The sequence below is a fragment of the Salvelinus sp. IW2-2015 genome, linkage group LG33 (assembly GCF_002910315.2).
Source record: "Salvelinus sp. IW2-2015 linkage group LG33, ASM291031v2, whole genome shotgun sequence".
Taxonomy (NCBI): Eukaryota; Metazoa; Chordata; class Actinopteri; order Salmoniformes; family Salmonidae; genus Salvelinus; species Salvelinus sp. IW2-2015.
Genome location: NC_036872.1, coordinates 5,926,984 through 5,943,340, shown reverse-complemented (window position 1 = coordinate 5,943,340; position 16,357 = coordinate 5,926,984).

Here is a 16,357-nt window from a genome sequence, read left to right as displayed (position 1 = left end):
ATGCATCAAGCAAATTTTGACTCATTTTCAGATTTGGGAATCTTATTTGATGGATTGTACACTTACGCAATTGAACACGTTAAAAATGCATTCACAACCACCTCAACAGCTAGATTGGAGTGGATTTTTTGTGTCCCTACATGCATTTCAAATGTATTGGAAATAGGTCAATTCACTTGCCATGGAACATGTTAGAATTCAAAACTTAATGTCTTAATCGTATGTGAAACTTAGGTAGGGCTTGGCCGTTGAATTTCACAGGTGAACATTACTATTTAATCCAAAATGTTTTATGCAATAGATGCATTATTCACTACAGGAAATTATAGTGTACCACCAATACATCCTAACATCCCACTCGTGGGCACGCTGGTGCCTATAATTGGTCAGGGCATAGGGCTGTAGTTAAAGCCACGAACAGTGTCGATCAGAGTGCACTGCACTCCACAGTGACAGGACGGGAGTCCAGTTCGTCATGCTAACCTGCTATAACACTCTTAAGAAAACACATGAAGGCCCCATCCTGCAGTACTGGTCTGGCTCCAAAATGTATCGAGTGTTAGCCTACAATGTTCATTCAACAAAATACTGCACAGTGGCAACATTGGTTGAACATTTTTATATTTTTGGTGTCGTAAATTATTATTTGAAAGGGGCAACTGGGGTCTAACACAGTGGCAGAGCAACTCCCTCTATCAATCTTCCTTTTGCTGTTCTCTATAAGCATTTTGTTGAAGCGGTACAACTTCATTTTCTCCATTTCCTAACCATTTCCCTCCTATACAATATAGAAACCTCTCATGCCCTTCAGGGGCCAGAATGATTCCCATATTGTAAATGTTGAATATTTACTTCACATTTATCGTCTGTGTATGAGATATTGAGTATGTAGTGAAAAGCAGTGATTTTGTGGTTGCTGACTGAGATGAATATCTCTTGTTGATCATTTGTTTAGTTGTGCTGAGATGAGCTGCTGCAGTGCTCAGTCTGGTCCCGGACGTCTTGTCTAATGCCCAGGTACAGACAGTCAGCACTTCTTCTGGCACATTCTGCTTTTCATTCTGCAGCTCCTCCTCTCTCCCCATCCCTCTATATCAAGTATGGATCCTGGCCTGTTGTTTTGTTGCCCACATTAGATGTAATATGATTGAAGAAAGGAGAAAATAATGTAACTCATTAATGAGAAACCCTGGCACAGTCCCCAGTGACAAACCATTGAAAGAGAGATGTCCTACATATTATTGGTTCTGTATTGGAATGAAGACATTTATCTTGTTGTCTAGATTGGGAGAACAATGAAACTCCACTTGATATTGACTGCAGTTAGAAACAGTAGTTCGGTGGTAATTTCCTGTTCAAGTGACATTGTAATATGTAATAATGTAAGAACAATAGGGCATAGTCATATTTTAGAAAGTGTATTTCCCCCCTAAATAATACCCAATATGATGGCAGGCTGAGCTATACCCCTCAGCTACGTAAAAGCTCAGGTCAAGCTGTCTGTGCCCCCCCTCCCAAAATGAAACATTTTTGAAGCCAAAAAAACACATCCTCAAGCAAGAATGTTGCTAAGACTGTCTGGGAGTGGTCTGAGTGAGGGGCCTAATTGTAGGGGCCTAATGGGAGGGATATGTAACCTGAAAACTAGCTGTTATTGGCAGAGAGGTTTGAAACCCTCTTTGTTATTGGTCTATTAACTTACATCGCCTGGTGATGTCACCAGGCAAGCCAAAATTCCACCGATGTAAAACCTGCTAATTAGAAGGTCCTGTGTAAATTGTATTTTCAACCAGAAAATATCAGGAAATAACAGTGATCAAATTTGTTCATACTTTACAGTGTTAGTTTCATCAGCTATTGTACAAAAAAATAAGGAAAAAAGGAAAAAAAACAAACATTTTTGACGGCACTGGGCCTTTAAAATACATACATTGCATAGAGCCTGAAAATGTGATGGGTGTTAATGTGATGTAAGCAGGGGCTCAACTTTCACTGGTGACGAGGGCTCATGTCCCCTCTACATTCTGAAATTGCATTTTTGTCACCCCCAGTTGTGACAAAACAACTAGTTATCATTGGAATGTGATACAAAACAGGGCAACAGTGGCTTTAGCAAAATGCAGACACCTCCGAGCGTTAGGGTAGGCTGTTTGGAGTGTTTATCCAACTGTATAAAAAAATAAAAATGTGTCCCCCCACTTTTAAAACCAAAGTTGCGCCCCTGGATTTAAGTACAGAAGCGTTCAGTTTCCCCCCAGTGTTGCAAAACCACATTCAGTATCTGAACGTGATAATAACACTCTGGTCAGGGCTCAGAAATGTACTGTATACTGTACATGTGTGTGTATGTGTGTAAAAGGAGAAGTTAGCTTTTTTACAACCAAATCTCAATTTTTGATGTAAATGTTATAGAAGGGTCCAGACAGATATTATTTGCAATTTCACTTGTTTTTGAGGAACTTACCCCAACCAGAGGAGTGAATCGCTGGTTGGGGTAAGTTTCGCAAAAACAAGTGAAATCGCAAAAAAGTAACTAATCCTCATTGTGCAGTACGTTGGCTCTGAAAAAGCCTGAACAAATGCTCCAAAAACACCCAACTACGTCCTTTAGGAAACGGAAACCCTCTCACTATAGTAATGCAGGTATTTAGATGTTGTACACATATAATTGTGCCAATCCGAACTTTATCCGCAATGTTGTATTCCATTTTGTTGTAACTCGAGCGATACCTCTCCATCCATTCTAGCAGTAGGTTACAGAGAATGGAGAATGGAATAGCTGCATAGGGGAAACAGCCCGAGCCACACAAAATGGTACACGACATGACCAAAAGTATGTGGAGAACTGCTCGTCGAACATCTCATTCCAAAATGATGGGCATTAATTGAGCTTGAGTTTATTTTTACAGGGACAGTGCACATTAATCAACGTTTCAGTAAAAGTGCCGGTTTTAGCCAGCCGGCAAATTTTCAACCTCAGTCCCTGGGCAGGTTATTAAAAACAAGTACAATAACAATACAGACAAAATAAGAGCAGTGAGCACATGCAGAGCAACATAGGACAAGCAACACGTAGCATGCAAACAGAGCAATAGCACAAAAAGCAACAAAACAAAATACATAAAAGTAACAAAGTTTTTCCACACCTCACAAGCTACAGACAACAGATAACATGGAAAGTGGCAAAACACACCTAGGGATTATGTTCACAAGCCTGATTGGCCTTTAACCATGTCTTTATGTTGTTTGTGAAGGTGTGATAGGTGGTGCAGTTGTGTGTGTCTGATAGCAGCGTGTTCCAGACATGGGAAGCTCTCACAGAGAAAGCAGATTGACTAAAGTTGCCTCTCGTGGCAGACCTTGTGGATCTGCTGCTATGGGTTTGGGTTTTCTGTTTAACAAAGGTACTAAGTGGAGGGGGAGCCATGCCATTGATGATCTTGAATATAAGACATGTGTTGGTGTGTTGCACAAGATTTTCCCAACTCAGGAGCTCATGCCTTCTGAGATTGTAACAGCGATGGTGGCTATTGGGCTTTCACTTTGACAGCCTGTTGTACAGAAAACTTGGGCCCAACTAGTCAAGCAGTATGTTAAGTGAGGGAGAATCAATGTATCGTAGATTTGAATATGGAGTTGGGCCCGCCTTTGCTCCTATAACAGCCTTCTGGGAAAGCTTCCCACTAGATTTGTATTTGTATTTATTATGTATCCCGATTAGCTGCTGCCAAGGCCACCACTCCATCACCACATATTTACAACACAAGATCCATGTGCACGTGTGTGTAGAGTGCGTCTCGTCATATGTGTCTGTGCCTTTGTGTCTCTTCACAGTCTCCACTATTCCGTAAGGTGTATTTTTATCTGTTTTTTAAATCTGATTCTACTGCTTGCATCAGCTACCTGATGTGGAACAGAATTGCATGTAGCCATGGCTCAATGTAGTACTGTGCGCCTCCTATGGTCTGTTCTTGACTTGGGGATTTTGAAGAGACCTTTGATGGCATGTCTTGTGGAGTATGCATGGGTGTCCGAGCTGTGTGCTAGTACTTTAAACAGACACCTCTGTGCAATCAGCATGTCAACACATGTCAACATGTCAACAAAAACATATAATGGCGAAGTCAATCTCTCCTCTACTTTAAGCCATGAGAGATTTACATGAATATTATTAATGTTAGCACTCTGTGTACACTTAAGGGCTAGCCGTGCTGCCCTGTTCTGAGCCATTTGTAATTTTCCGAGGTCCCTCTTTCTGGCACCTGACCACACGACTGAACAGTAGTCCATGTGCTACAAAACTAGAGCCTGTAGGACCTGCCTTGATGATAATGTTGTTAAAAAGACAGAGCAGTGCTTTATTATGGACAGACTTCTCCCCATCTTAGATGTTGGAACATTCCTGCGGGGACTTGCTTCCATTCAGCCACAAGAGCATTAGTGAGTTCGTGCACTGATGTTGGGCGATTAGGCCTGGCTTGCAGTCGGCGTTCCAATTCATCCCAAACGTGTTCGATGGGGTTGAGGTCAGGGCTCTGTGCAGGCCATTCAAGTTCTTCCACACCAATCTTGACAAACCATTTCTGTATGGACCTTGCTTTGTGCATGGGGTATTGTCATGCAGAAACAGGAAAGGGCGTTCCCCAAACTGTTGCCACAAAGTTGGAAGCACAGAATCGTCTAGAATGTCTTTGTTATGCTGTAGCGGATTTCCCTTCGTTGGAACTTTTCATTGTTTGGCTTAGCCCGAACAATGAAAAACAGCCCCAGACTATTATTCCTCATCCACCAAACTTTACAGTTGGCACTATACATTGGGTCAGGTTGCGTTCTCCTGGCATCAGCAAAACCCAGATTTGTCCATCAGCCAGATGGTGAAGCGTGATTCATCACTCCTGAAAACACATTTCGCTTTTCCAAGTCCAATGGCGGGGACCTTTACACCACTCCAGCCGACGCTTGGCATTGCGCATGGTGATGTTAGGCTTGTGTGCGGCTGCTCGTCCATGGAAACCCATTTCATTTAGCTTCCCACAAACAATTATTGTGCTGACGTTGGTTTCAGAGACAGTTTGGAACTCGGTAGTGAGTGTTGAAACCGAGAACAGACAATTTTTACGCGCTACGCACTTCAGCACTCGGCGGTCCCGTTCTGTAAACTTGTGTGGCCTACCACTTCGCAGCTGAGCCGTTGTTGCTAGTAGACGTCACCACTTCACAATAACAGCACTTACAGTTGACCGGGGCAGTTCTAGCAGGGCAGAAATTTTACAAACTGACTTGTTGGAAAGGTGGTATCATATGATGTTGTCACGTTGAAAGTTACTGAGCTCTTCAGTATGGGCCATTCTACTACCAATGTTTGTCTATGGAGATTGCATGGCTGTGTGGTCGATTTTATACACCTGTCAGCAATGGGCATGGCTGAAATGACCGAATCAACTCATTAGAATGGGTGTCCACATACTTCTGGCCATGTAGTGTATATAAAGTTGCAGATCAAGTCCAGAATGACACAACTTCATGTGTACAACATCTAAAGACCTCCATCACTATACTGAGAGCTTTTCTGTTTCTAAAATAGAGATATGGTTGTAAAAAAGCGAAATTCTCCTTATGTGAATGTTTTATTAAACAGACTGGAATTGGAAGCAGTTCCATATAAGTAATGCCTTTAGAGTGGGTCAGAGATTAAACACAGTGTAGTGGAGGAGAACACAGTGAGACCTTTCTCTAATTGCCTATTTTTTGGACTCTTAGATATTTCTCCAACTATAAGGGGCCAGATGACAGTAATTAAAAAAATACCAAAACGATCGAAGTGGCTCCAAGTAAACCTCTAATGTGAACTTCAATGGAACCAAAACCTCAATCTACAACAGAAAGTGAAAAACACAAAAGGGTAAAGTGAAATCGGCAAAGGGAACTGTGATGGAATACTCAAAGAGCTGCTAGATAAAAAACCAGCTAGACTTCACAGCCAAGCATTCAACTTTCTCTCCATGAAAGTATTCATTTTCATTTAGATCAAGTGAATGGTGAACAGTTGAGCTAAAGTCGGAGACATTAGATGGTTAATCGTGAATGCCTATTTCATATGGCAGACATTCTCTGAAAAGTAATTCACTTCTTAGAATGCAGTTTCATATTCTCAAACAAAGAAGCTCATGAGAAAATCCCATTAAATGGTGGAGGAAGATTAAAGAACAGAACTTTATGTTTAAAAGTATATTGGACTTAGAAGATAATTGAAATTCAGTTGAAAACTTTGACAGAACTCAAGAACGTTGAATTATGTGTATTTTTATCTAATTTATTTCGGTAACAATTAAAGCATTGTAATTGATATCACTATTGGACTTTTAGGTTTTAATGAAAAGGTTTTGTTCAGACTGAGCTTTGGCACATTCCTGTAATATGATCAAATGGCTGTGTTTCATCATCATGGCTGATAAAGATCATTTACTATTTGATAAAGATTAGAAAACCCCAGTATTGATGACCATCATGGAGAAGAGCCATTTGATCCAACTGGATGGACAACAGTAAAATGTGCTGTATTCTATGCATGATAACAGGCTTGTGTCAATTGCCTAGACAGTTAACAAGTCTCTCTGGTCATCTTTCTCTTTTGTCTCCTTAAAATAGGCTATGATGTGAGCATCTTTATGGAGTGTAATCCATAAACATGTCGATTTGATCTAACATTCTGCCGTAACACAGATCCTTCTGTTTTGAACACTTTGAACGTTTTCTAAATGTTCTGTTCCAGAAGGTTCCGGGCATTTCGAGGCCCTTAGGAGTGATGGGCCACATGTTCTATTCCAAGCCTCCGCTTTATGAAAGTGAATAAAGTCAGCTTGGATTTACAAATCAAAGCGTGAGCAATGTGAGGGAGCTATCCGAATGCAAGAGAAGAAGAAAGACGCTAGACATGAATATCTCTCAGGCAGCGAGTCCTTGTCGATGCCAGTCTGTCCTTCTTGGAATTTGGGAACGGTTGGTGTGCCCCTGCGTCCTCCACTGTTGTTTTTGATCAGTGAAGGGACTCACTCTTGGGCCGATTAAATGACAGAGTTTATTGCTGTCACATCCATCAATCTCACGCATTAGCGATTCACTCTGGGGGATAGAGAAGTGCTGGCATCATGGGCAGAGTCAAGTGAGTGATGCATTTGAATGGGCTCCCGAATGGCTGTCTGAGGCAAAAGTGTGGAGTGGCACTTGGCATGTCAGAGAGATATTCTCTTGAAGGCCTACGGCTCTGTGCGGTCATGCAGATGGTGCTGTTCTTCCATGGAAGAGAACAACAGCGACTGTTCTCTGGAACATACTGTAGAATAAAGAAATAATACAAACTGGCAGAATAGATCATGTGAAGGGATTTGGGTCAGAGAATCAATTTAAGACATAAATGGATCAAGATTTACACGATGTTGCTTCAAATGTTATTTCTTTGTCTTTGCTGAATTACAGTACTTTCCGCTGACATTCATGTGGTCTGAATAACATACAATACACTATAAAACCTTTCCATTACTGATTCAGATTGTGCAAGCAGAGTCGTCAGGGGGCCATAGTCTTTCCTTCAGCCCTCATCACATTTCCTTTTCACTGCTCTCCCCAATCCTCCTCGCTTCTGCTCCTTTAATCTCTCCATGGCCACCTAGCCATGGCATTACGGTGATTGGGCCTAGCTGGGAGCAAATCCAATATTACTGCTTCATAGCAGAGAGGGGATGGAAGATCACAGCTGTATGGACCACAGCTGACTTCAGAGCAGCAAGTTCTGATAAACGCCAGGGGTGCATGATTCCATTATGGGGAGACCTTTTCCTACTCTACAATGCGGTGTCTAATACATTTTTTATTACGCAGATGGAAAAGGAGAGCTGAGCAACTCTCTCTCGATTAACCACTGTGGGAATACAAAACCAAAAGGGATGAAGATAAACTTTTTTGAGCTGAAAAGTCATCCCCCAGCTTGTTGGAAAATGCTAATAACTCAAATCTACCAGTTTTGAGGATCATTAGTGTACTTCAGAAAGTTCTGCTCTTTCCCAAACGTTGCTCTTAAGTGAAGCCTCACTAGAGGGACCAGCTCTTGAGGATGCCCTGAGAGAGAGGTTCGCAGTGGGATGCTCCATGTTGCTGCCTGCCTGTCTGCAGCCTTACTGCTACTACAAAGAGACCCACATTTACACACCAACTCAAGTAAAAATTACAACGGCATAAAATTAGACATTAATTCGACCAACAAAGAGGGTCTCCGATCGTCCCATGATGTGTACAGTGTGTTGTTAGTAAAGTGTGGTGCTGGATGAGGTCCTGGGAATCCTCTGGTCCAAAGGGCTTTGAAAGGAACCATTCGGAACATGGCTGAACCGGGGCCAAGCCAAACGACGCCTGCTCCTTTCATCACAACATCTGGGGTGCCCCAAGAACATTCCGGAAGGGTCCAGTCAGCAGACAACCAAACAGCTCCCAGCACATCCGTCTCCATCCCTCACCTCCTCCTCCGGCCTCATCCTCCTATCCTTCCCCCATTCCGTGCTGGACACAAGCCTCTCATTCATACCATACTGGTACGGTCAGTTCTGTTCATTGGTGCCAAGGAAACTGTTGTTGTAACACCCCTGCCATCCCACCACTGACAGACAAAGGCTGGTATTAAGATGTCTGTGTATAAACTCTAACTGCACACAGTGCTGTAAGTCAATGTGGCAGGTTAGCCCTGAGCTTCCCTCTGCCATCCATGCTTCTGATGACAAGAGTATGTATGCATCCATCTAGAGTCTGGCTCCTCCAGTGGTTCCCTCATACATACTGACCAAAAATATAAACGCAGCATGTAAAGTGTTGGTTCCATATTTCATGATCTGAAATAAAAGATCCCAGAATTGTTTCATATGCACAAAAAGCTTATTTCTCTCAAATTTTGCATACAAATTTGTTTACATCCCTGTTAGTGAGTATTTCTCATTTGCCAAAATAATCCATCCACCTGACAGGTGTGGCATATCAAGAAGCTGATTAAACAGCATGATCACTAGACAGGTGCACCTTGTGCTGGGGACAATAAAATGCCACTCTAAAATGTGCAGTTTTGTCACATAACACAATGCCAAAGATGTCTCCAAGTTTTGAAGGAGCATGCAATTGGCATGCTGACTGCAGGAATGTCCACCAGAGATGTTGTCAGATAATTGAATTAATTTCTCTACCATAAGCATTTTAGAGAATTTGGCAGTACATCCAATCGGTCTCACAACCGCAGACCACTTGTAACCACGCCAGCTCAGGACCTCTACATCCGGCTTCTTCACCTAGCGTTTGCCAATTTCCTCCCAAGCCCACCCATAACTGTGTCCTTGCCCAGTCATGTGAAATCCATAGATTAGAGCCTAATGAATTTATTTCAATTGACTGATTTCCTTACATGACTGTAACTACTTTAATGGAAGCTATTCCGGCTTACGAAGTCCATTGTTGCCAAATGACAGTGGTGTAAAGTACTTAAGTACAAATCATTTAAAGTACTACTTAAGTACATTTTTGGGGTATGTGTGCTTTACTCTTTATCTTTTACAACTTTTTATTTTACGTGACTACATTACGCCCCAGACCATAACGGACCCTCCACCTCCAAATCGATCCCGCTCCAGAGTACAGGCCTCGGTGTAACGCTCATTCCTTCGACGATAAACGCAAATCCGCCCATCACCCCTGGTGAGACAAAACCGCGACTCTTCAGTGAAGAGCACTTTTTGCCAGGCCTGTCTGGTCCAGCGACGGTGGGTTTGTGCCCATAGCCGACGTTGTTTGCCGGTGATGTCTGGTGAGGACCTGCCTTACAACAGACCTACAAGCCCTCAGTCCAGCCTCTCTTAGCCTATTGCGGACAGTTTAAGCACTGATAGAGGAATTGTGCGTTCCTGGTGTAACTCAGGCAGTTGTTGTTGCCATCCTGTAGCTGTCCCGCAGGTGTGATGTTCGGATGTACCGATCCTGTGCAGGTGTTGTTACACGTGGTCTGCCACTGAGAGGACGATCAGCTGTCCGTTCTGACTCCCTGTAGCACTGGCGTCTCAGGCGTCTCACAGTACAGACATTGCAATTTATTGCCCTGGCCACATCTGCAGTCCTCATGCCTCCTTGCAGCATGCCTAAGGCACGTTCAGGCAGATGAGCAGGGACCCTGGGCATCTTTCTTTTTGTGTTTTTCAGAGTCAGTAGAAAGGCATCTTTAGTGTCCTAAGTTTTCATAACTGTGACCTTAATTGCCTACCGTCTGTAAGCTGTTAGTGTCTTAACAACAGGTGCATGTTCGTTAATTGTTTATGGTTCATTGAAGAAGCATTTAAACAGTGTTTAAACCCTTTACAATGAAGATCTGTGAAGTTATTTGGATTTTTACGAATTATCTTTGAAAGACAGGGTCCTGAAAAAGGGATGTTTCATTTTTTGATGAGTTTATTTTACTGGGTGACATTCCCTTTTTTCTTGAGTCATTTTTTATTAAGGTATCTTTGGGTACTTTTTCCACCACTGCCAAATGACCATGTAAAAAAAGTCTATCGGCTTACACTTAAAATTCCCCAAAAATGTACCTGTGTGAACACTTCAACCATTAGGCTAGCTGGTGGAGCTATGGAGCCAGTCTGTCTACCCCAGATATGATCCCTTCACTGCCTGACCCTGTTTGTACACTGGCCTCGCTGGGAGATGCTGCATATTTACAGAAAACCACTTGGTTGGACCCATTTCAACATCACCTGTGGGGAAGTGCTGATTCTACAAACGCAGCGTTGGTTTCTTCCTTAATTTTCAACAAATGCACTCAGCACAGACACACACTTTGGAACCTGAAAGTTTGCAACGAAGTTAGTAGTGGTGCATGCTGCTCTCTTGTCAACACGAGCACTGTGGGTGTTCAGGGCTTTTTTAATCTCAGAGTTGGAGACCTGTTTTATGGAGGCGGTTTTGTGTGTATGTGTGTGCAGTGTACGGTTGGTGTTTGGTGGCTGTCTCTCGCAGCGTGAGACGCCACAGGGATCTCGCAGGCAAGCACTTACAAGTAGCAAGGGAGAGAGGCAAATAAAGAGACAGAGCAGAGAGCAGACGCAGCTGGTGGCACGGCGAGGCTCAAACGTATTCTCGCTATCTGTGGGAGGAGAGCTGCACTGTGAGAAGAAAACAACAACAAAGGATCATCCCTCCCCCTGCCTCACACCAACACCATTACAAAAATGACTGGCATAGACTCTACGATCACATTCAGTAACTTTAAACATTTCTCTAGATTCTAGAATGTAAAACATTTGGAACGTACTCTGTAGAGTGACACTCATTACAATAAATAAGGCCATTGACATTGTGTGTCTGTGTAAATGTGGATAGTAGTTTTTATTTTAAGCCACTGCATTATTTCAATGATTGATGGGCACTGGACATCCAGCACAAACAACAATAACAATGTTCCTCCCAGCACTCTATTGCCATTGGGATTCATTTGAAATTTGGATGAAGATTCACCAGTTTATTTGAAGGCAAACAATCTGCAATAATATGATCCTGGGTGTCACGATCGTCGTAACAATGAAGAGAGGAGGACCAAGGCGCAGCGTGATAACAGTACATATTTTTATTTGAAAACGAACACGAAACGAAAACTGACAAAATATACAAAAACAACAAACGAACGTGAAGCTATAAAACGAAAGTGCAGACACACGCAACTAACATAAAGACATAGACAATCACCCACAACCTACCTAATGACTATGGCTGCCTAAATATGGCTCCCAATCAGAGACAACGATAGACAGCTGTCTCTAATTGAGAACCAATCTAGGCAACCATAGACTTACATAAACACCTACAATGAACACAACCCCATGAAATCTACAAACACCCCCTAGACAATACAAACACCCTAGACGAGACAAAAACACACAAACATCCCCCATGTCACACCCTGACCTAACTAAAATAAAGAAGAAAACAAAGATAACTAGGGCCAGGGCGTGACACTGGGTTTCAGTATAACCCAAATACAAATATACTGTACTTTTATTGGCCAGAATCGATGGATTGAGGTTCGACACATGAATAATGCATATTTTTTATTACACAACACTTCCAGTTATTCATTGCACATTCAGCATAAAACAAATAAATTCAAAACTGAGCTAAAGTCCTCTTCGAAAGATCATTCAACTTGGAGTGTGTCGCACTCTTTAAGAATGTTTGTTAAATGGAGAATAGAAATCTAGGCTTTCCGTTAATGAAGAAGTGAGACTCTGACTAACCCAAATGTATATTGCATGAAGACAGAAAATTCACTCTCAATCCCTACTGTATTAGCACACGGTCTTTTGTGGGAACTCATATTAAAGTGGCCATGATGATTTAAAATTAGAATTTCCTCGTCCGAATTTTGCTGCTATTAAGTCGGGTGGTGCAAAGTGTTACATTATTGAAACTGGGCCTGTTTCCGGAGGCTAAATTGGGCCGAAGTGAATGTGGAGATTAATGATATTCATGCTTCAAATCTCGACAAGAGTCCCTTCTAGGTCTCTGCACCCATTATTTCATAATAAAACCATAAATGAAAGGAGTGGAAGTGTAAATGAGACTACCCAATGTGGGCCACCAAATAGTGACGTTGGGTGTCTCACTTTCTCCCCTTTGGAGGTAAAATAGCCCAGGAAATATCACCATCTCGCTCTATTTCCCACTCTCTCTCTCAAACATGCACTCACACAAGTTCAAGTCCACTCAGTACCCAGTAGGCATTCATCTCCCATGAATGGTGTTCTCCTTAAGGTTCCATACTAATTGTATAGAGTTTCATGCCGAGTCACTGACGAAATGGGAGGTGCATACACACTTCATCTTCCCCGCTGACAATCCACACACTGACAATCCACCCAGAGTCAGCCTCTTTGCAGGTATGGTGTAGTAAAAAGAGTGAGAGAGAAGAGAGAGGAGAGAGAGAGGACGGACATGGCAGAGAGCTTGGAGTTAAGATGTCCTTGAAACTTTAATGAAGCAGCACAGGCGTTTCTGAACATGTGAGACAGGAGCCAGCTGATATGACTTAATATTGGGCCAATACATTCAGTATGGCAAAGATGGTTAGGAGTGAAAGATAGCAATGCATAGCTCAAACATGATGAAGGTGATACAATCTCTCAAACCAGATCATGATATTGCACGATAACAATTCACCAAGGAGGATTCATCACGCAGCCTAACTTTATTAGGTTGGATGGAGTGTAAGGTTTCTACCATCCTATGCTTTTCCTCTAAAATGCCTTACAATCTCCCAGGATTTGAGCCAGTTAGACTATAAAGCTCCATAAACTCAGAACAAAAATAACTCCCATTCTAATAGTTATTTGAAATGATCGGTTGCTATGATATGGAGGATAATGTGATATGTAGGTGTCTCTCATCAGATAAATAGAAAATAATACATTCAGTACGGCAAAGACGGTTAGTAGTATACACTGATTTATAAGGCCATATTGGGTAAAATGCCATTTTATCTCTGTTCTTTTTTAGTCAGGTCGGTAAATAAATATCAATTGTGGTCCCATTCTCATTTGCTTCTAACAGTACCACAAATTAGAACAGGTCATGGTAGAAATAGTTTTAGTTACTTAGCTCCGTGGTCCTGGAATTCTCTCCTGAACATTTTAAAATGTGATGATCTAGTTTCGTTGGTGGAGTTTAAACACTTGATCGATGTATATATCATAGAAGAGTGTAATTGTATTTAGGACAGCTGTTTTTAGTCAATACTTTCTTGTTTTTAACGTAAAATGTTTTTGTTGTTGTGTATGTGTGTTTATAGTTTAGTTTAATGTTGTGTTAGTGTATGTAAGTTGTTTTGTCTGAAACGTTGTTACCCCTGCTGCTATTGGACCAAGTCTCTTTTGGAAAAGAGATGTTATCTCAATGAGAAAAACCTGTATAAATAAAGGTAAAATAAAAAATGTATAAAAAATCATATGGTTGTGAGTTCCTGAGATCTGACTGAACCAACCACCGCCTTCTTTGAAGTGCAAATTAGTTTATAATTAGATTTTAAATGCAAGATACAGGAGAAACCATAAATCATTTTTATTGAGACCAAACTGTAAGAACACAAAACTCAAAGTCCACAATTATTAATATTTTTCCAACAGCATGCACAATTAAATGTTGTTTTTCAAAAAAAGGAAGATAAACAACTCAGAATTGAAAGAAGACGATATCTAATGGATTTTTACCTTTTGGAACGCTTTTAGGGAAGTAGCTAACCCATTAAGTTAATGATGGTGCATGATGGTACATAATCGTTAAATGTTAATAAGCTATTATGGAATTGATCTTTAATGACTGCACTTAGTTTTAATTAGTACCTGTACATTGGGTATCAAAATGTATTTGGAATGAATAGAGTAGTGCATTTACCTTATGTGTTCCATTCTATTCGGCTAAACAGATTTAGCACTCTCGCTATCCCTCTGCACGTACACACACATACAATCTCTCTCTGTCTCAAGCATCTCAAATGCACTATGACAAACTCCTTCAAAATGCCTTGGCATTCTGAGAGCATAATACTCCTGTAATATATGCCCGATATCCTTCACAGAGCCCCTTGCAGTGCCACACAGCTAAGACGCGGCTGGCCCATCACAAGGTGTCATGTATTGTGGCATGCCATACAAATGGCCTGATCAACCGACATTTCCAACGCAGCCTTAAGTACTTTTCATAAGCCATGGGGGCTGCAGTGCAGCTTGGACCTCGTCCAAATATCATAGCACCATTGTTTTTATAATTGGCCCCCCATGCTCCCGCGAGGCTGGAACATACTAAGATTCTTAATATCAAAATAATGTGAATATTTTAACTTTTGTTTACTTGTTTTTGTATCACAACTTGATAACTGCTTGAGGTCACTCAATGGGTCCTTGGATAATTCAAAGGGGTGAAGTAGTCCCTTCCACCTTTTGAACGCCACACAACGTTGGCAATTCTCTATTGTTTCTCTCTTTTTTTCCTTCTGCATTGTTGGCAGGGGCCCGTGAGTGAGCATTTCACTGTTGTTCTATACCAGCTGTTTCCGAAGCATGTGACAAATACAATTTCATTTGATTCATGTGGGCTCCCAGCAGCGCTGAGGAGAAATATAACTGCATTCTGGGGACAAGAGAGGACACCGTGACACAATTACGTGCCAATCTGGAAGAGACATGAGGATTATTGTTCCGAGGTGAGATAAGCGGGGCTTGTTTCCTCGCCACCCAGGTGAATATGGCAACACAAGGAGAATAATAATGAGGCTATTAATAGATACATTAAAGGTCTTGCTCACATCGATACCACGGTATGGTGTCTCCCACCAGCTGTTAAACAGGTCACCATTCAGAAGGCCGCGTGGCCAGACGGATTACCAGGACGTGTACTCAGAGCATGTGCAGACCAACTGGCAAGAGTCTTCACTGACATTTTCAACCTCTCCCTGACCGAGTCGGTAATACCTACATGTTTCAAGCAGACCACCATAATCCACGTGACCAAGAAAGCAAAGGCAACCTGCCGAAATGACTACAGCTCAGCGTTCAACACCATAGTGCCCACAAAGCTCATCACTAAGCTAAGGAACCTGGGACTAAACATCTCCTTCTGCAACTGGATCCTGGACTTCCTGACGGGCCGCCCCCAGGTGATAAGGGTAGGCAACAACACATCTGCCACGCTGATCCTCAACAAGGGTCCCCTCAGGGGTGCATGCTTAGTCCCCTCCTGTACTCCCTGTTCACCCACGACTGCGTGGTCAAGCACGACTCCAACCCCATCATTTAGTTTGATGACGACACAACGGTGGTAGGCCTGACACCGACAACGATGAGACAGCCTATAGGGAGGTGGTCAGAGACCTGGCAGTGTGGTGCTAGGACAACAACCTCTCCTTCAACATGAGCAAGACAAAGGAGATGATCATGGACTACAGGAAGAGGAGGGGCAAACACGCCTCCATTCACATCGACGGGGCTGTAGTGGAGCGGGTAGAGTTTCAAGTTCCTTGGTGTTCACATCACCAAACTATCACGGTCCAAACACACCAAGAATGTCGAGAAGAGGGCACAACAATGCCTTTCCCCCCTCAGGAGATTTGGCCTGGGTCCCCAGATCCTCAAAAAGTTCTACAGCTGCACCATCAAGAGCATCCCGAACGCTTGCATCACCTTCCTCGTATGACAACTGCTCGGCATCCGACCATAAGGCACTAAAGAGGGTAGTGAGTATGTCCCAGGACATCACTGGGACCAAGCTTCCTGCCATCCAGGACCTATGT